Here is a 22,829-nt window from a genome sequence, read left to right on the forward strand (position 1 = left end):
TATGGTAATTATAAAATGTTTTAATCCGAGCGTAATTGACCCTATTTATGCGCCCTGCATGTCTTTTCATATTGGTCTTGCATAAATTCCTCTTAGTTCCCACAGGACATCACTCTCCAGGTCCCAACAATGTATCTGGTTTAACAAGGACGTCTGAAATACAGACAGAAACCCTATACCACCAACCAGGTAACTACTTTTTAATATTGTAATGCAGCGCCTTGCTGCATTGCTAAAATATCCAGGGGGTGTGCTCTAGCTGACCATGTACCTCCCCTCAGGTAACTGATCACATGACTGTGACATCATCACAGGTCCTGTGTGCAGAGATGGATATGTAAATCCTGGTGGTTTGGAAACAGGGTAAAAGGCGTGAGGCCTAATCCCTGTGTGTGGGACACCATTAGCCTGGAGAGGCTGGAAGAGAGAGGCCTGGTGAGACCTGGTGAAGCCTGGAAGGCAGAGGCTGGATCTAGGATACCAGTAGCCTTTTGAAGGCACGTGGCTTGGAGACTACGTCTGGGAAGCCTTAAAGCCCCAGCAGTGGCAGAACCGAGCTGAGAGAAGTAGCTAAAACCCGGCAAAGGTAAAAACGCTGCTTGATGTGGACATTAATATTGTTACCTTGCTGAAGGCTGTATCTGGAGCCAAGTGGACATATCTGTCACTGGAAAGGCTCTTGGACATTATATGTGTAATATGTCAGTGAGCCACTGAGATGGACTATGTTATGTGCAGTTTATGATGTGTAATAAACTGCTGGACTGTGAAATACCGGAAAGACGTTGCATGTGTGCTTTAATTGACCCGGTGAAGCGAGTATCCCCAGCGTGATGAATAGCGCTACCTCACATGTGGTGGAGAATGCGGAAAAGTGCAGCCTGGTTGCTAGCGGTAACGGCACAGGACGACGAGTGTGGATGCAAGCATCTTGCTGTGGCTTGGCGGGATCACGAAGATTAAAGCATCTGGCTGTAACTCGGCGGGGTTATGAAAATTGTCGTCACACCCAAACCTGGTTTGCTGTGGCTCGGCGGGGTCACAAAGATAAAAGCATCTGGCTGTAACTCGGTGGGGTTTCCAAAATTTTCGTCGCACCCAAACCTGGTTTGTGTGTCGACGGCGCAAGGCCAACAAAAAGGTTGCTCCTGTAGTCTTTGCTGAAAGTGAAAATAAAGAAAATGTAATGCTGTGTGCCTTTGTTCCAAGTGTGGATCCTCCTTTAGAGGCAGAAGAGGAGGTGACGTTGCCAGTAGTAACCTTCGGTACAGTACTGAGACAGAAGGATCAGGAACCGACAGCCCTGAAAGAGGAGGTGGCCAGTCATGACCCAGAGCTGGAGCCTATCAGGCAGCAGTATCAGAGTGACGTGCAGCAACTAAGGAAAAACATGGAGAACGTGTCCCAGGACCAGCTGAACCTGGAGTCTGAACGGCAGAAAATAAAGTTTGAGAGACTGGCTGTTGAGAGCCGAGTGGGCGCATTGGATATATATTCAGCTCTGGCTCGGGATAGCACACGTGCTGGGTCACGCGTGCAATAAATTTTAAATGCAATAGTTAAAAGTGCAGTTATACAATGGCAGTTGGACAGGGCAGGAGACAGGTAAGGTGCATAAGATATTCATACAAACATGCTTCTCGGTCAGTCATACTGCATTATGCATTAATCTTATTAATCTGCTTTTTATTTGTTTTCACTTCTGCTTTCTCATAACTCGCCCGCCCTTTAACACATTCTGTGCACTCTCTCTATATCAACCCCTCCCTTCTCCCCTCTCCCATGTATAACTCTGAGGCTCTACTGACATTCCTCACCCACTGCAAACCATCCTCTACCTCCATACAGCACTCAAAACGTTCATACAAATCATTGCACCACCTGCTCTTTCTCTTCTTTCTCCTTTTACTAGTCACAGGCGACATCTCCCCCAACCCTGGGCCCTCCTCCACTAGCATACATCACTCTCCTCCAGCTGCATATAGAAACCCTGCTAATTTTATTAACGTTCAGTGCATGCCCTCTCCTTTCGATTTCCATTGCGCTCTCTGGAACGCACGGTCTGTGTGTAACAAACTAACTTACATCCATGATTTTTTCCACTCTAATTCCCTTAACCTTCTGGCTATCACTGAAACCTGGATTCAGCAGCCAGACACCACTGCTGCTGCTGCTCTCCCGTTTGGTGGGCTGAAATTTTCACATACTGCCAGACCTGGCAACAGACAGGGTGGAGGTGTTGGTTTGCTCCTTTCCTCACAATGTGCTTTCCAGGTCATCCCCCCGGTTCCCTCACTTATGTTTCCTTCCTTTGATGTCCACACCATCAGACTCTTTAAACCCTTCGCCCTGCGAGTGGCAGTTGTGTATCGTCCTCCAGGCTCCTCCCACCAGTTCTTGGATCACTTTGCCACCTGGCTTCCTCACTTTCTATCCTGTGACATCCCCACCCTCATCATGGGCGACTTTAACATCCCCATCGATGATCCCCTCTCCCAATCTGCCTCTCATCTACTTTCTCTAACCTCTTCATTCCATCTCTCTCAATTTACTAATTCTCCTACCCATGAAGACAGGAATACTCTGGACCTGTTTTTTTCCAGTCTCTGCTCGCTGGATGACTTTACCAACTCCCCTCTCCCGCTCTCGGACCACAACCTTCTTTCCTTCTCTGTCAAGAATTGTCTCCTCACCCGGGACACCCCCACTTACCACACTTATAGGAATACACGTACCATTAATACCCAGCAGCTTATGGACAATCTCCACACATCTTTAGCCCCCATCTCCTCCTTCTCCTGTCCAGACTTAGCATTGTCACACTACAATAATACACTGAAGGGTGCCCTAGATGAAGCAGCTCCTTCTACTCGCAAAAAGACCCGACACAGACAACGGCAGCCCTGGCACACGATGCAAAATCTCTTTTAGCAGAGGACTTCATCCACTATAAATTCATTCTCAAAATCTATAACTCTGCCCTTCATCAGGCCAAACAATCCTACTTCACCAGCCTCATCACTTCAATGTCCAACAATCCAAAACGACTTTTCGAAACCTTAAAACTCCCTCCTGAAACCTAAAGCACAGGCCCCCACCACCAACCTCAGAGGGGAGGATCTGGCCTCTTATTTCTTTGAAAAAATCAACCACATCCATCAGGACATCTCAGCCCAATCTCCTCAGTGCCTGGATCCCCTTCCCTGCCGCACTTCAAGCTCACTTGCCATCTTTGAGCCTGTTACAGAAGAAGAAGTTACCCAGCTCCTCGCTTCTTCTCGGCCTACAACCTGCAACAGTGACCCCATTCCTTCACATCTCCTGCAGTCCCTCTCACCGTTGGTCACCACTCACCTTACTAAAATATTTAACCTCTCTTTCTTCAGGTATCTTTCCCTCCTCATGTAAACATGCCATCATAACTCCTTTACTTAAAAAGCCATCCCTGGACCAGAACTGCACTGCTAACTACAGACCTGTCTCTAATCTTCCCTTCAACTCTAAACTGCTGGAACGCTTGGTCCACTCCCGTCTAATCCGCTATCTCTCAGATAACTCTCTCCTCGACCCTCTACAATCTGGTTTCCGCTCCTTACACTCCACTGATACTGCCCTCACTAAAGTCTCTAATGATCTACTAACAGCCAAATCCAAAGGTCACTGCTCCCTGCTGATTCTCCTGGATCTCTCTGCAGCATTCGACCCTGTGGATCACCAGCTACTCCTCACTATGCTCCGCTCTATAGGCCTCAAGGAAACCGTTCTCTCCTGGTTCTCCTCCTACCTCTCTGACCACTCCTTCACTGTATCTTTTGCCGGCTCCTCTTCCCCTCCTCATCCCCTTACTATCGGGGTTCCGCAGGGCTCAGTCCTAGGCCCCCTCCTCTTCTCTCTATACACTGCCCCTATTGGACAAACAATCAGTAGATTTGGGTTCTGGTATCATCTCTATGCTGACGACACCCAATTATACACTTCTTCCCCTGACATCATCCCTACCCTAATACAAAATACCAAGGATTGTTTGTCTGCTGTGGCTAACATCATGTCCTCCCTCTATCTTAAACTGAATCTCTCCAAAACTGAACTTCTTGTGTTTCCCACCTCTACTAACCTAACTCTACCTAACATTGAAATTACCTTGGAGGGTTCAACCATAACTCCCAAGCAGCACGCCCGCTGCCTTGGGGTCATATTCGACACTAACTTTTCCTTTACTCCCTATATCCGATCACTCACTCGCTCTTGTCACCTACATCTCAGTCTATCGTCCTACACGTGCCCTCCGTTCCACAAATGACCTAAGACTAACATCCCCCATAATCCAAACCTCGCATCTCCGTCTCCAAGACTTCTCTCGTGCTGCGCCAGTTCTCTGGAATGTTCTACCCCAGATGATCCGATTGATGCCTAGCCCCGATGTCTTCAAGCGCGCTTTAAAAACCCATCTCTTTAAACAAGCCTACCACTTCAAATACCCAGTAAACTAACTTTCCCCTGTTCCCTCCTAAATACTATTCAGAATCTGCTCCCTACTGTTCATCTGTCTCTACACCCTTCATGCACACGATAACTGCACTTGATAATTGAGTATTGCACTTGAACATACAGGCTGATGACCGGATCTTACAGCTTTATATGATAATCCCGACTTATTATAATTGCTAGACTATAAATAACAAGCACTTTCCACCTATTGTGTCCCCCCATTTCCTTGTAGAATGTAAGCTTGCGAGCCGGGACCTCACTCCTGATGTAACTGTTTAAACTGTCTCACCTTGTATTGATTTTATTGTCTGTACATGTCCCTGTTTAATTGTAAACTGCTGCGGAATATGTTGGCGCTATATAAATAATCTCACGGGATCCGCGAATCTCAGAATATACTTGCCTAGCATTTCACCTGACTCTTACTATACTCATGTGATTTTAAATAAAAGCTGTGGCCTTTTTGTCACCAAAAAACAATGTGTTGTGTATTTTTTGTTATTGGGCTATGTAGTTTAGTTTGTCTGTTAATAAATGAGGATCCATGCCATATCCAGAAGTTATTTACTATGATCTTTTATTTCATTGCTGTAAATGAAGGTTTGCAATGTCAAAAATGTTATATCATCATTTCTTAACCAGGCGTTAACCAGGTCCAGGTAATGATGTAACAGTCAGAAGGCCACAGGAAGCTGGTGAAGGTCCTTCTATACAGCTCCAGGTGGATCTGCTGGACTTCAGGGCGCTAGATGTGGAGGTTTCCCGTCTTTCAGTTGATTCTAGAGCAACGGTGACAACATGCAAATGCACGAGCAGCCCTGGATAATCCACGCCGGCAGGATGATAAGATCCGGCGGAAGATGGAACCTATGAGAAGAGAAGTAAATATAATGTAAGTGATTGGACTCCATATTACATGATACCACTGTGCGGTCACTGTGGACGGACAGCAGAGGAATCTTATCATACAGAGGTCGGGGATCATTGTCAGCCATCATACATGTGGCAATCCATCACTGACAGGCAACATCTGCTCCACATGAATTATTCTCACCGACTGACATCACACAACATGGAGCTGATTCTCACACTTACCTCGTCTCTTTTTCCCCTTTTCTACATTTTCTGATGTTTCTGGCTCTTTACTCAGATTTATTACAGATTTTCGTTCTTCCTGAGTTGGAAATTCTGATAGGAAAGTAAAAAAACCTCAGTAACGTTATATTCTTATAGGATCTGCTTTGTCATAACATGGATAACATAGTAGACCTATTGCACAAAAACCATATTTGAGCCTTGAAGTCAACATTCACATTGTTCATGTACATACCTGCTAATGGGGACGAGGATGACAAGATGCTAATAGCATCTTCTCTATTAGATGCAGGAAAAGATTCTGTCTGCCTGTTTGGAAGAAGAAAAATGTGTAAATCAAAAGTAAACGCAGAAGAATAGGGGTTGTCTCACCATAAGAACACCAACCATAAGGCATTACCGGCCGCAATTATGGGATCTTATCACCAGCGATTACTAAAGCCAAAAGCACAATGACCGCTAACCATGGGGCAGTGGATGTTGCATAAGATATTATGGTATTAATGTCCTATATTTTGGGTTGTGCACATATATCAGCCTGGAGCTCCCAGCAATGACCCCATAATCTACTCACATTTCTGAGATGTTTGTGTCGGATGCTGGGGTGGTACACTCTGGAGGGGACTTGGGATCCTCAGTGTTCATCATCCCGGTAGCGGTGGTGCAGAGCTAAATAATTAAAAATTAGACATTACATTTTTTTTTTTTTTTTACTTTAAGGCTATGTGCCCACGATGCAGAAATGAAGCGGAAAATTTCCGCCTCATTTCTGCATGTCCTTGCCCGGAAAAACATGTGCGGAATTTGACACGCGTTTTTCGCGCATTTTTTAAGCGTTTTGCACATGCGGAATTGCCTTGCGATTTTCTAATGCATTGAAGATAGCAATTTCGCATGCGTAAACGCACAAATAATGGACATGCTGCGGAATTTTCCGCACATCATTGAAATTGCGGATTTACATTGGGGACCATGGGAGAAGGCTTACCAAGCATTTTACAAGCGTTTACGCTGCAAAAATTCCGCAGCAAAAACGCTTGAAAAATGCATCGTGGGCACAGGCCCTTAGAAGTCTTTTTTTTTTTTTTTTTTACATATTTTAGATTTACTGATCACATACTTTAGGAAGCCTTTCAGAAGATGATGTAAAATTTAGGAAGTCAAGGCTCTCATTGTCTTCACTTGTGTCCTCATCCTTTGAGTGATCTGCAAGACATAAGTAATGAAATCTTTTTAGAGGTTATCAGTATAACACATCATTAAATTAATGGGAACCAATGGTCACATCTTTGGGAAGACAAGACAAATTGTCGCTTAGTCTAGATGACGTCTCACTCTACTTACTGATAAAGAGGCTGGTGTCCACATCTGACACAAGCTGAGGAACGTACTCCGGCTTCTGACTTAGAATGTTGTCAAAGTCTATGTCACTCAGGAATGGATGACCCTTGATCTCAAATGCTCCTCCTGGAAAAAGAAATAAAAAAGTGCTGTGGATATTGTCAGGGACTGCTCCATATCTGAACAGTTTATCTTAATCTGAACTAATGATATAACTGAGCCTACATGAAGGAAATAGACTGAAAGTCATAGTATGGAGAACAAGAAAAGGACAAGCTGATAGAGAGTGATTATCCTCATGGATATTAATAATATGTTCTAGGTGTAATAAGCAAATTGTTACCTGTCCCAAGTCTATGTGCAGGATCTTTTCTGAGCAGTTCAGTGATGATGTTCTGAGCAACTAAGGGAGGAACGGGACTGCGATACCAAACTACGTCTCCTGTTATGTAGAAAATTACAGAAAATAAAACCTCTTTATTGGACTGTAAGATAAAGCAAAGGAAATAACAAAACCAATGTAACCAATCAAAGCAATGAATCAGATTATTCTACTTACCAGTAACAATATTTTTATAAAGCTCAATTAAGGAATCCCTATAAAATGGTCGAACTCCTACAAGAAATTCATGCAGGATTATCCCCATTGACCACCAGTCAACAGGTCTTCCATAGCCTTTTTTCAGGATGACCTCTGGGGCTATGTAATATGGGGTGCCACAGGCCTGGAAATCAACAGAAGAAAGAGATGAGATTTATGATACTATTATTATGACAAGTTCTCACCATAAAAACACAATGACGAAGATAAAATATCAGTGGAAAAGTCCTCTAGAAATTAAGAACATAGAGAAGAAACAATAGTGTGATGAGAATTGTAAAGAACAGTCTGGGTTTTTGTAAGTGATGCCGACCTCAAGATCCAGGAACTCTCTGGTGATGTCCTCTGTGAATTGCTTGTAGGTGTTGGTTTTTGGTATCATGACACCAACTTTTGAAAGCCCAAAATCGGCAACTTTAATGTGTCCAGCAGATGTTATCAGGAGGCTGTGAAAGAGAAGATGGTTTTAGCCTTATAGACCATTTCATAATACATTACAACTTTACCCCCTTATTATACAAGAGTTGGCACTTACTTGTCTGGCTTCAGGTCTCTGTGCACCACACCATAGCTATGGAGGTATTCCACAGCAAGAACGGCTTCTGCAAAGTACAAGCGTGCCAAGGGGATAGATAAATGACCCCTGGTCTTTAGAAGGGTCCTACAGTCTCCACCTAGAGAAAAAAGGAAATATGACCAGTGAGGGGTTTATAAAGCAGATCACCATGATGTATAGTATAATGAGAAGTGATCAGAGATATTGGGCAGGAGAGAATATATACAGATATAAGGTATAGTTCACATATTATTAGTCTAAAGTAATGGTGAGATGTGGTCCGTAACTAATAACAGAGTGATATCACATCTCGTCTACAGCTGGAGATACTGATGTGCTCATCGTGGACATTTAGGAGAGATCACACAGATAGTGGCGTACATAAAAATCACAGGGCCCCATAGAAAGAGTTCTCATTAGGCCCCCCTTAAAAAAAATATACATATAGATATATACACATATCTATGAAGCCCCTTAATGTTCTCACCAGCAATATACCTTTCATGGCCATTTTAAAGTATGATGCTCCCAAAAGTGACCCCACCCACACACACTGAGTATGGTGTCCCCACAGTGAATACTCCTCCTTACAGTTTTAACTCACATATACAGTATCAGTATGATGTCCGCACTCAGTATGAAGCCAGCCACAGCCCCCTATTCAGTATGATGGTGCCTACAGTCCCTCCACTTAATATAATGGCCCCATAGCCCCTCACACAATATAATGGCCCCCACTCAGTATGATGGCCCCCACACAGAATAAGGACCCCCACAGCACACCACTCAATATGAGGACCTCACTCAGTATAGGGGCATTCACAGTCTCTCATAGCCTCTCACACAGTATTATGGCCCCCACAGCCCTCAATTCAGTATTATGGCCCCTACAAATACTGACATAAAAAAAAGCACTACTCACCTCCCCCTGTTCCCCCAGCACGCTGCTCTAGTCTGTGCATTGTGAATACTGAGACTCCACGCTACAGGCGTGATCCTGTGATGACTTCGCACCTGCAGTGCACGAGGTCTCAGACTCACCAGCACAGGCTGAATGGTGGATAAGGCAGCTTACGGCTCCCTGATCCCCCATTATGTTCAGCTGTATCCGCATTCTGAGGATGCAGATACCACTAAAATTGTGATGACAGGAGGAGGGACGGGGCCCAGTGCCAAGAGGAGCTGGGCCCCCTCCAACTCATTGGTCCCATAACACACCAGCACACAGATCAATAAATTTCCGATCATCTTGGAAATATATAATCTATAGTAAATGCTCTATAACCAACCACTTAGACTAATCCTAATTATATGAGTGGTGATAAGATGTAAGCAGACATGGGTTGAATATAATGTAATGTGCATGTCCTACCTTCTACGTACTCCATGACCATACACAGGTGAGGTTTAGTTGGAAAGGAGCAGAGCATGGAGACCACAAAGGGACAATCAGCAAATGTTAAGATGTCCCTTTCCTGAAAGGCCCTTTCCACTTTTTTTGGAGTAACCAGATTGCACTTGGCCATTTTCTTCATTGCAAAGATCTGTTGTGAGTCTTTATGGTTCACTAAGTAGACGGACCTGGAGAGAAGGAGAATCCATGGGTTATAATAAATCCTTATTAACAGTCCATCTATAGAAGTCATTATATGATCTTCTGTACTAATTCTTGAAGTCCAGCTGTCACTGGAAATCCATTTATAGAAATGCATAAAATAGCACTACATAGATCACCTATGGGAGGTCTATACAATGCCACGTCTGTCGGAGCCCTCGCCCATGTCACATTACAGATGAGAGAATCTACCAAACTTATTCTTGAGCAGATTCGCTATATTTGACCAGTAGATATGATTTTGTCCAAGTAAAATTAGTCCAAATTGAAAGTTCTCCAATTGCTGTAAGGAGAAGTTTATTATGCTCCTCCCATACCCCAAGGCATAATAAATGGAGGGGATGGAAGTAGTAAAAAGATAATGAAACACATTATACCCCCCCGTCCTAGGCTCTCACCTGTCCATCACTGCAGTCCTCCGTCCTCTGTGCCAGTCTTTGGTTGTTCTGGCGCCCCCTTCTGGTGCTGAGGCCAGTGATTGGACTCACATGGTCATGGTGGAGTGTGCAGGTGGAGAAGTCATTGACGTCAGTATCATGTCAATCCTCACGTGACCGTGTGCAGCCAATTACTCTTATCAGCTTCATAATGGAGCCCCGAAAAAAACAAAGTGCACCGAGGAGGAGAGGGAAGCAATGGTGGAGGTGGCAGCATAAGAACAGATGAGGGGCTAGGACAGGTGAACATAGTATTATATTATTTTATCCCTTTCCTTAAGGGTTTGTGCCCATATTAAGTATTTACAGCAGAACTTTCTACACCATATCTGCATCTCTTGACAGGAAATTGTTGCGGAATAAAAGGGCATTTTTGTCTCATTTTTTACATGTTTTTTGCTGCAGATTTTCCCCCATTCATTATTATGTGTGAAATCTGCAGACAAAAATGCTGACAGAATTGACATCCTGCAGATATAAATCTACTGCAAATCTGAAAGGAAAAATAAGCATCTTGTGCATGAGACTTCAGGAATCTCATTCACTTTGCTGCCATCAGGAAACCCTTCAGGCTTTGTGACAAATCTGTGCAGAAAAAAACACGACAAAAATGCGACAAATCTGCAATGTGTGCACAGGCCCTTACAGTCTGATCTAATACAGATCAGTTTGATTAACAGTATATAAATGACCTGAATAGTGAGAATTAGATGGGAACAGTGATGTGGACTCAGATCGTTTCCCTATGATAACACTGAGTGGCAGAGCACAGAGGCAGAAGCATTGTCATAGGGAACCCTGAGAAAAGTGGATTATGCCAACAGAAATCTCACCCATAAGCTCCACGGCCGATCTGTTTGGACGTCTCAAAGTCGTTCATATGCGGCTTTCTCGCCGGGATCAATGATTCGATCACACTCTATAAAAAATAAGAAATAATATTCAGATAAAAAAGCCCCAGATACAAAAACCTCTTCCTCCCATATGATGTCCCAGCTGATTTACACTGATTGAATGTAGGGGACCATACAAGCAGGACGCTCCGCAGACACACAGACGTAATTTAAGGGGGATCCTCCATATACTAGAATCATTGTACAGTGCTGGACAATATGGGAGATCACAGAGGAGAACTTAAAGGGAATCTGTCAGCAGGTTTTTATATGTAATCTAAGAACAGCATGATGTCGGGGCTGAATTCCTGATTCCACCGTGTCACTTACTAGGCTGCGTGTCGTTGTTTTACTAAAATCAGTGTTTAATCAGTAAGAGATTATCACTACAGGACTAGGTGTCCTGTCCCATGTAGTCCTATTGTCCTATTGCCTGCCCCACCACTGATTAGCGGATTTCTGCCTATTCACAGTGTACTGTACACAGAAAGCAGCCAATCAGTGTTGTGGGCGGGGTTATACGTGGCTCAGCATTCAGAGCTCTGCTAGATCTGCAGCAGAGAAAAGAGTGACTTTATCACAACTGCTGCACCCAGTAAAGTAAGTGACAGTGCTGGAATCAGGGTCCCTGCCCCTACATCATGCTGCTCTCAGATGGGTAGCAAATACCAGGTGACAGATTCCCTTTAGTATAAGGGCTATTATCTTACACAATAGTGTCATCTACATTTAGAATAGAGATGTCCCATGGTTATATGGGGGATAATACTGGGCGGGTCACTCCCAACCCCACCCCATGATCAGTGACGCACAGACGTCTCCCTCTATGATACTTACAGCCGCAGCTTCTTGGATCTCCGGGATCTCACAGATTATACTGTCAGGATCCGCCAGCACAGTTGTATCTAAAATAGTGATAAAACAATGAAGAAATAAAATGTATCAGACGATATCAATCCTACATAAATAATACAACAATATAACGGAGAAATGGCAGGACGTCTGTAAATGGGATTATTACTAATTATATGGGGATTCTAGATATGAGACCGTACGGCGCATCCATAGACAGATACATCTAATATAAATGATGGAGGACACCAATCATCACATGAATGAGGAACACATCGCCCTCACTGTACATGTGAGTGATGGGAAGAGAGAGCTCAAGCCGAACAGCCATATGCAAATTAGCCTGGAAGTGCACTGGGGGCGTGTCACTGCACTCAGACTTTTTCTTCCACGCCCCCAGTGAACTTCCACCCAGATTTGATTATGGCGTATCTACGTTAGATTTCTCCAGACTGAGACATTAGATTTCTGCCATGAAAGGTTCCTTTATATTAGAGGTAAATGGCCTGTACAGTCACACCACTACGTTATATGTCACATGTGCTGACAGGTTCCCTTTACACAGAGCGGAGAGTAAATCTACCATTACTCCCTGTTCTCTATAATATCTGGATATTTCTGATAGAAGGGCGGATGATCGGCTTACCTGTGATCAGATCGCTGGTGAGGTCCGGCTGACTCGTATTAGGGTCAGGGATTATTTCCGGGTCCAGATTTTGCCCATCTTCGGTGTCGCCTTCTGCTGTTTCCTAATAATTATAATATATATATTTAATATGTGCACGATTTCACTAAATCACCAAATACATAAATCAGGAAGCAGTAAACCCGCATTTACAGATGCAGCAATTGTAACTATACAAGTAATGCACCATCTTGGTAACTTTTCTCACAAAGTTCTCTCACTTAGGAGGATTAAGATAAAGTAAGATTGAAAAATCAAACGTTCAGTGTAAACTTCGACTTTTCTGCTCTGTGATATCCCAGAGGTGTGTTATCTGCGTTCATTATTTCATGGGTACATCTTGTACCTCATTCATTACTGTATTGTGTGGAATTGCTTTACACTGCAGCTCCTCTCCACAAGCCCAGATTAATATAATGTATAAGAGACTTGAATGCACATTTCTGTAATATCACCTATTATTTACAAGCAGGAAGACTCTGATAATAGTGATAGAGGCAGAAATAGAGACTTCCCACCACTGAGCTGTGACTACACCAGCAGAATACAGAGTGTCATCACAGGGAGCAGCAGAGACTAGCGGCCATACATATGCTGTGCCGGCCAGGAGCTGACAGGAGGCCTGTAACATCTAACACCAGATCTGATATCTGACTGATGATCTGGAGATGATCAGAAAACAAGGACGTGCGATAGAGAAGATGACGTCTCCTTACCAGGCGTTCCGATGAGCGGGCCGGACGTTCCAGGACAGACAGGACTTTTTTGGCGAGTTCTTTAATGAAAGTCAAATCGCCATTTTGAAATCTTTCTTCAGCCTATAAAAAAGAAAATAAATTAAAAGGAAAATCCCGAGGTGAGAAAGGGCACAATGGAGGCAGCCATTGTATGTGACATCTGCTCCTCTGTCTGCAGATACAATGACCACATATCTGGGGATTCGTCATGTTTTATATTGGAGGAAAGAAGAAGTTTGTATCCCGCTATAATTATCTATTATTATGGAGAAGATTTGTGCGGAGCGTCCGCCACTTACCTGCTGTAGTAATGTCCTGATGTTCTGCGGTAAATCGGTCAGATACTCTGACGTTAGATGACCTTGGTAGTATTTGGTCAGGCAGTCATTTACTAGCTCCATCACCAGCCGGTGAGTGAAGCTGAGGACGCCATCGGGTGGTAGAAGCGAAGTGTCAGGGCGATTGTTGATAAGAATCCCCAATAGTGCTTCTACCTGAAGATTATCCAAAAGTAATTCAGCCATAGCGAAGAACTGCAAGTGCGATCAGTCACTATAGAATAGCGAGAAACTGCAAGTGCTCTCAATCTCTATGAAGCCAACAAAGGCACCTGTGACCCTGTGTACATTCTATAAGTATTGACTGTGAGCTGTGATGTCATAATGGCCGACCATCACCAGTGATGTCATCACGGAATGTTGTGATGGAATCTTAAACGGGCTTCTCTGCACAAACAGATGCTGACTAGCAATATTGAAAGTGGAAACACCATAGAATGAATTACATCTCCATGTTATTATGGCTGTTCTATTTTATTACCAATTAGAACACAACCAGGATAAAAGATTGTTCACACGTTGTATTTTTTTCTACCCCAAAAACCAGAATGGTAGAAGGAAAAACGCTACATACAATACTCGTGTTATTGCAGCGCTTTTAATTGTTTGTATTTTTTTTCATTCAAATGAATGGGTGAAAAACACTGCAAAACCCCTGAAAGAATTGACAAGCTGCAGATTTAAAAAAACACAGGAAAAAAAATGCAGCGTGTGATTGAGAGTTTAGAAATCTCATTCTCTAAGCTGGTACTGTAAAATGCAGCATTTTTTTCCACAGAAGGAAAAAAAAAGGCTGAAAAAATGCCGACTGTGACCATACCTTAAAGATATAGTCAGTGATATTATTGGAAACATTGTGTATATTTATTTCTCATGTGTCTTTTTTTTCACCATAGAACATTTAACTCATTGGTTGCAGATCACTATCAACAACTGTGACAACTATGGAAGAATTAATAATAAGTGACCCAAGTTATAAATCATTTTGTTCAGGGGTAGGCAATTAATTTTCCTGAGGAGTCACATGAGAAACTGTGACTATTGTAGAGGGCACAACCAATAGGCTGAAATTAATTATGCTCAATATTAATATTAAAATATTAATTATATTTTTTCACCTCCATATAGTGTGAAGAGGTGCAAGTTGCAATGACTGCATAACATACAAAAAGAGGACACAGCAGCGCTCTGTAAGGGCCAAGATATATGCAAACACCGAAAACATAAGATCTAAACCACATTGTTGCTAAATAAAGTGCTCCTGTTCACACTATATGGATGTGCTGGTCAGGTTTTTTGTTACTTGCAGTTCGCCATTGGAGGTTGTGACTGCCTCCTTTTCTGACTCTGCACTCCACACATCAGCCCAAGGGTGCGTTTAATTAGTGCTGGTTTCTACCTGCCCAATTAAAATTGTAGGCTTATAGCCCAAGAGAGGCATGTTTAGCAGGATAGTTACCCATCAGTGGGAGGTCACCTTGCCGTGCTTGATGGACATAAATGAATTGGCTAATTTATGCGCTAAGAACATTTATTTTTTTGTAATTACACCTTATTTAGCAACAATGTAGTTTAGATCTTATGTTTTCAGTGTTTGCATATATCTTGGCACTTACAGAGTTCTGCTGTGTTCTCTTTTTGTATGTTATGCAGTCATTGCAGCTTGCACCTGTTCACACTATATGGAGGTGCTGGTCTGTTTTTTTGTTTCAAAAAAGTTATGTAGTCCACAATGGTACAAATAAAAACATCAAATCATCCTGCAAAAAAGACCCAACACAGCACCTATATACTTTTCTTATCTTTGGCTACAAAGCACATGATTATGACATGTTGACAGTGCACTTCCCGGCAGTATCCAAGCATACGTAGGTATGCTAGGACTTAAAGAGAACTTGTCATATCGTAGATGCAGTGCTATCAGTTGGCAGCAGGGAAAAGGACAGAAGGACCTGAAGATATGTCGTTTTTTGGGAAAAGATTCAGTTCAACTTGTCTATATTCAACTGTGTCTATAGAGATAGCTGTCAATCAATAGGCAGTACCACCCACTGGACTCCTAAGGACAAATTGGCAGGAATCATGTGTCATTAGACAGATGGTCATCTCCGTTATGGTATGCTGCCCTGTAGTCGTTATTTCTGTGTAAAGACAGTTTAAAAAGAGCAAATGAGAACTTTTTTAAAGAGGCATATGAAAATCACCAACTAAGGCACTAACGTAGAAGTACTTAATGTGAATGCGTGCTCTTGAATCCCTTTTGTTTGCTTTTTTAATCTGCAATCTAAATAGGTGTTAAACTGCATATTAATTTATTAATCTATAAAAGTTTTCTCCACCCAAAATAAATGGTTATACCCCTGAAATAATTATATAGAGCCCAAAAAAAGTTTCTTCAAGACCACCTCTGAGGATGTATAGCAACAATTAATGTGTAAACCTCATTTATAGGGGTAAATGAAAAACAGCAACATAGGGCCAGAATAAGTTTATTACATCAATTATAATAGAAACAATTAAGGTGATGAAGAAGTACGGCCAAAATCATACATAAAGAAAATAGATTATATATTCCCTAAGATAAGAGGCAAAAAAGTCCCCTTTATCTGTGCTCCTAATTGGTAATAGTAATCGTATATAGCATAAGAGAATATTTTGAAATTGAATATATACTGTACATGACGCAGTATAAAAAGTATTGTACAAATATATATATATATATATATATATATATATATATATATATATATATATACAATAAAGACCAAAAGTTTGGATACACCTTCTCATTTAAAGATTTTTCTGTATTTTCATGACTTTGAAAATTGTACATTCACACTGAAGGCATCAAAACTATGAGTTAACACATGTGGAATTATATACTTAACAAAAAAGTGTGAAACAACGGAAAATATGTCTTATATTCTAGGTTCTTCAAAGTAGCCACCTTTTGCTTTGATGACTTCTTTGCACACTCTTGGCATTCTCTTGATGAGCTTCAAGGGGTAGTCACCAGAAATGGTCTTCCAACAATCTTGAAGGAGTTCCCAGAGATGCTTAGCACTTGTTGGCCCTTTTGCCTTCACTCTGCGGTCCAGCTCACCCCAAACCATCTCAATTGGGTTCAGGTCTGGTGACTGTGGAGGCCAGGTCATCTGGCGTAGCACCCCATCACTCTCCTTCTTGGTCAAATAGCCCTTACATAGCCTGGAGGTGTGTTTGGGGTCATTGTCCTGTTGAAAAATAAATGATGGTCCAACTAAACGCAAACCGGATGGAATAGCATGCCGCTGCAAGATGCTATGGTAGCCATGCTGGTTCAGTATGCCTTCAATTTTGAATAAATCCCCAACATTGTCATCAGCAAAGCACCCCCACACCATCACACCTCCTCCACCATGCTTCACGGTGGGAACCAGGCATGTAGAGTCCATCCGTTCACCTTTTCTGCGTCGCACAAAGACACGGTGGTTGGAACCAAAGATCTCAAATTGGGACTCATCAGAACAAAGCACAGATTTCCACTGGTCTAATGTCCATTCCTTGTGTTCTTTAGCCCAAACAAGTCTCTTCTGCTTGTTGCCTGTCCTTAGCAGTGGTTTCCTAGCAGCTATTTTACCATGAAGGCCTGCTGCACAAAGTCTCCTCTTAACAGTTGTTGTAGAGATGTGTCTGCTGCTAGAACTCTGTGTGGCATTGACCTGGTCTCTAATCTGAGCTGCTGTTAACCTGCGATTTCTGAGGCTGGTGACTCGGATAAACTTATCCTCAGAAGCAGAGGTGACTCTTGGTCTTCCTTTCCTGGGGCGGTCCTCATGTGAGCCAGTTTCTTTGTAGCTCTTGATGGTTTTTGCAACTGCACTTGGGGACACTAGGCCACTGACACCAGACTTCTGCACAACACAACTGATGGTCCCAACCCCATTTATAAGGCAAGAAATCACACTTATTAAACCTGACAGGGCACACCTGTGAAGTGAAAACCATTTCCAGTGACTACCTCTTGAAGCTCATCAAAAGAATGCCAAGAGTGTGCAAAGCAGTCATCAAAGCAAAAGGTGGCTACTTTGAAGAACCTAGAATATAAGACATATTTTCAGTTGTTTCACACTTTTTGTTAAGTATATAATTCCACATGTGTTAATTCATAGTTTTGATGCATTCAGTGTGAATATACGATTTTCATAGTCATGAAAATACAGAAAAATCTTTAAATGAGAAGGTGTGTCCAAACTTTTGGTCTGTACTGTATACAGTGCCTACAAGTAGTATTCAACCCCCTGCAGATTTAGCTGGTTTGATAAGATGCAAATAAGTTAGAGCCTTCAAACTGCAAATGAGAGTAGGTTTTATGAACAGAAGCATAAATCTTACAAACCAAAAAGTTATGTTGCTCAGTTGAATTTTATTAAATTTTAAACATAAAAGTGTGGGTCAATTATTATTCAACCCCTATGTTTAATATTTTGTGGAATAACCCTTGTTTGCAATTACAGCTAATAATCGTCTTTTATAAGACCTGATCAGGCCGGCACAGGTCTGTGGAGTTATCTTGGCCCACTCCTCCATGCAGATCTTCTCCAAGTTATCTAGGTTCTTTGGGTGTCTCATGTGGACTTTATTCTTGAGCTCCTTCCACAAGTTTTCAATTGGGTTAAGGTCAGGAGACTGACTAGGCCACTCCAACACCTTGACTTTTTCCCTCTTGAACCAGGCCTTGGTTTTCTTGGCTGTGTGCTTTGGGTCGTTGTCTTGTTGGAAGATGAAATTACGACCCATCTTAAGATCCTTGATGGAGGAGCGGAGGTTCTTGGCCAAAATCTCCAGGTAGGCCGTGCTATCCATCTTCCCATGGATGCGGACCAGATGGCCAGGCCCCTTGGCAGAGAAACAGCCCCACAGCATGATGCTGCCACCACCATGCTTGACTGTAGGGATGGTATTCTTGGGGTCGTATGCAGTGCCATCCAGTCTCCAAACGTCACGTGTGTGGTTGGCACCAAAGATCTCGATCTTGGTCTCATCAGACCATAGAACCTTGAACCAGTCTGTCTCAGAGTCCTCCAAGTGATCATGAGCAAACTGTAGATGAGCCTTGACATGATGCTTTGAAAGTAAAGGTACCTTACGGGCTCGTCTGGAACGGAGACCATTGCGGTGGAGTACGTTACTTATGGTATTGACTGAAACCAATGTCCCCACTGCCATGAGATCTTCCCGGAGCTCCTTCCTTGTTGTCCTTGGGTTAGCCTTGACTCTTCGGACAAGCCTGGCCTCGGCACGGGAGGACACTTTCAAAGGCTGTCCTGGCCGTGGAAGGCTAACAGTAGTTCCATAAGCCTTCCACTTACGGATGATGCTCCCAACAGTGGAGACAGGTAGGCCCAACTCCTTGGAAAGGGTTTTGTACCGCTTGCCAGCCTTGTGACCCTCCACGATCTTGTCTCTGATGGCCTTGGAATGCTCCTTTGTCTTTCCCATGTTGACCATGTCTGAGTGCTGTTCACAAGTTTGGGGAGGGTCTTAAATAGTCAGAAAAGGCTGGCAAAAGAGATCTTTAATCCACACATGTGAAGCTCATTATTCTTGGTGCCTGAACTACTTCTTAATACTTTAGGGGGACCAAACAGAATTCTTGTGGTTTGAGGGGTTGAATAATAAATGACACTCTGAATTAACTTTTAACGTTTTAAAAAAAAAATAAAAAATTTGCTGCAGTGCATTTCCCACTTCCAGGCTGATCTACAGTACAAATGTCACAATGCCAAGTTAATTCCGCATGTGTCAACCAGCTAAATCTGCAGGGGGTTGAATACTACTTGTAGGCACTGTATATGTATATATATGTATATGTATCAGAATATATATAATGATGACCAAAGGATTTGCTTGAATATAGACTATAGTACATGAAAAAAATTATATAATACAGTTCAAAAACATCTATCGAGCATACACAAAAAGGGATTGTGCTGATGTAGATAGTATACAATATAATCAATTAATGTATAAAGTACAATTCTGAGTGCCACCTTTGATACTAAAACAATACCATAATTAAAAATGCGGTTCTTTGGCAGAAAACAGCAGCTTAATGAGTCATTTAGAGATTTTGCTCTTAGCTAGCAAGAAGCACTGCATGCCATATGTCAGGTGGACTCTCATGAAGTACTGAATGCAGATAACGCACTAAAGAACCAGTTTGTAGAGGGGGCAAGGACAGAGTATATCAAGATTCCACTGCGAAAGCTGTCCCTACAGATCACAGCTCATTTCTAGACTTTAAGGAGATGGTCATTAGAGTCCTGGGAATAGAAGCAAGTTCCAGCCAAGTTCCCGCTTGCAGTAGCCCATGTAACCAGCCTAAGAACCAAATGAGTGCTTTCCCTAAAACTGAAATAGCACCACCAACTGGCCTCAAAGAGACTGTTACCAACTCTGCTCAAGTTCAAGCCCATAATGCTGCAGGAGACCTGTGCGAGCAAGTAGCAGAAGTAACCAATAGGCTGACCATACTGTGTGAGAAGCTAAAGGATTTAAAGCAGCAGTATCAGCATTCTGAAGATTCCTCATCCCACAGAAACAGATGGCATTATGGCTCAAGAGAAAGTGGCTCTCACAACCCTGAAAGACTGTTGAATACTGAAGGGAGGCATAGTTGAAGGAAGTGCCGGAGAAGCAGCCATATTGAATAGGAGTTCCAAAAGTTGCCTGTAAGGCAAGGTGCCCATATATGAAGATGAGATCCTCAGTCTTTATCTGACCAGCAAGAGCAACAATTGCAAACTGACAGAGTCCAATGGATCCCAGTCCAGAAAGAGAGTAGAGTGCTGAATACTCTAAGGAACCTTCTCACCACAAGAAATGGACTCAATATAGACCAGGGCAGCTACGTGAACATTGAGCTGAAAAGACTTTTGGCACAGAGGAAATGGCTATTCTCTGAAAGAGGTCTGCTGGTTCAAAGAACAATTGACTCAACTACCCATGAGCGTGTAATACAGATCGTTGTACCAAGGCAAGATGCCAACATTGTCTTGAAAGCCTATCATGACCAATCCAGACCTTTTGGGTGCCACAAGACTGAGGTCAACATTCGAAAGAGATTCTATTGGATCGGGATGAGAAATGACATTTAAAAATGGTGCCGTGAATGTACTGCTTGTACCTTGAGATGTGGAGAAAGATCTGACCAGAAAGCATCGCTGCACCCAATAGTCACTCACAAGTCATTGGAGTTGGTTGCATTGGATCATGTGAAAACTACAGCCTAGTGCAAGTGGAGTTTCGCACGCCTTGACTATAATTGGCCACTATACAAAGTTTGCTGTGGCAGTGCCAGTGAAAGACCTTACAGCGAAAACGACAGCCAAAAGCTTCTGGAAGACTTTCGTACGACCTTTTGGATTTCCAGAAAAGATCCTAACTGATAGACGTGCTGCATTTGAATCTGAACTGTTGCAAGGACTGTGTACCCTCTATGGCTGTAAGAAAGTCAGAACAACTGCATATCATCCACAGTGTAACGGTCTGTGTGAGCGGATGAATCAGAGTCTAATTGACATGCTACGTGCCATACCTGCTCAGCAGAGAACTGATAGATCAATTCTGGCAGTAGATTTGGCCAATCTCTACAATAACAATGTCCATTATTCCACTGGGTACACACCCTATTACCTGATGTTTGGTAGACAAGGAAGACTACCAGCAGATGTTGCCTTGGAAGTGCAAGTTCCAGACACAGTCAACCCTCTACCACAAACTGATTGGGTCACAGAGCATCAGCGAAGACTAGAAGAAGCAAATGCCATTGTGGAAGAGAGGATGAAAGTCATTCACCAGAGACAAGAATAGAACCACAACTTGAATGCCAAAGCAAAACCCCTGACTGTCGAAGATCAAGTCTAGCTTAGACAGAATCATCGCGACCCGGAGACGCCGGAGAAGCCGCAGAGAGGAGACATCATTGTCCTCCTCAGCCTTTCTCTCTCCCTAACAGCAGCACGTGTCTCAACGAAAAAGGGGAGCTGCTAACCAGAGTGCAGGGAGCAGCCAGCCCCTGTGAAGAGCCTAGCTCATAAAGTCAGGAGATCCTGGTGAGTGAGGGCGGACACGTGATCTGGTCATGTGGACGGATCCAGCTACGGCCACAGCGACCTTCTTGCCCCAACACAGTGCAGCTTCAAGAGACTGAAACCGCGCATAAAAGACCTCTGTGGCGGACATCCCCGGGTCTCCGCCTCACCTCTCTCCTCCTTTATCGCCCCTTGCTACATCTCCCTCTCCTTACCTTGGGCCTGGTTCAGCAGTGATTGCATAGCCCTCAGCGCATCCCAGACGTTGCACCCCAGGACTCTGATTGGCGCCAAACCACCTTCTTAAAAAAAAAAGTAGAGTCACTGAGACCTGTGCCATAACATATAAATGACAATACGATAGGGGAAAATACTATCAATTCCCCACACAGTGGGGGTCCTTATCTGACTGTGGTGCAGGACTCTTCACACAACCCACCACCCCCGTTGAATAAGGGGTTAATCTATTATGCCATCTAGTGGACTTTACAGGAATTGCAACGCAAATTCTGAAGCAATAGGTATCATTGCCTTGACTGACATTGGGAGTTACATTCTAACCTCCCTCCCTGATTTTCTTCATTATGTAAAGGAATCAAAATATGTAAAGCAGCCAAAACAAGAAGGACCTCTGACAATTATAAACAAAATATAAGTTGTGACTGAATCTCATTTCTATATAAAATGGTCAAGATAGGTGGAGACCCTGCAAGAGATTCTTCCAGCACCTCAAAAACATTATCTAGTGAAGGAGAAATGAATAAATATATAAAGAAGACTTCACACCAACCTCCCTTAAACAAAATGCCTTGAACAAAGGCCTTGCTGGAAGCCCTAATGTGTTGTTGGAGGAGGATGATGACAGTGATCAAGGAGACTAGGTCACTGACACACTCCCAGTATCCCGCACCTTTATACAAAGGACACTCAATAAGGTACTAGAACCACTTATAAAAGAGGTCTGTGACATCAAACAAGAAATTAACCAGATTGGTACATTGGGTTGAGTCACTAGAAAGTGTCCAAGATTCCTTATGCAATTTTTCCTCTGCCACGATTGAAGGCTTCCAGAAGTGTCAGTAACATCTTAACTTTGCCTTTGATGTCCTTGAGGAT

This window comes from Phyllobates terribilis, unplaced genomic scaffold (assembly GCF_046119375.1).
Source record: "Phyllobates terribilis strain yellow unplaced genomic scaffold, ASM4611937v1 Scaffold_1__5_contigs__length_1240528914, whole genome shotgun sequence".
In the NCBI taxonomy this organism is placed as follows: Eukaryota; Metazoa; Chordata; class Amphibia; order Anura; family Dendrobatidae; genus Phyllobates; species Phyllobates terribilis.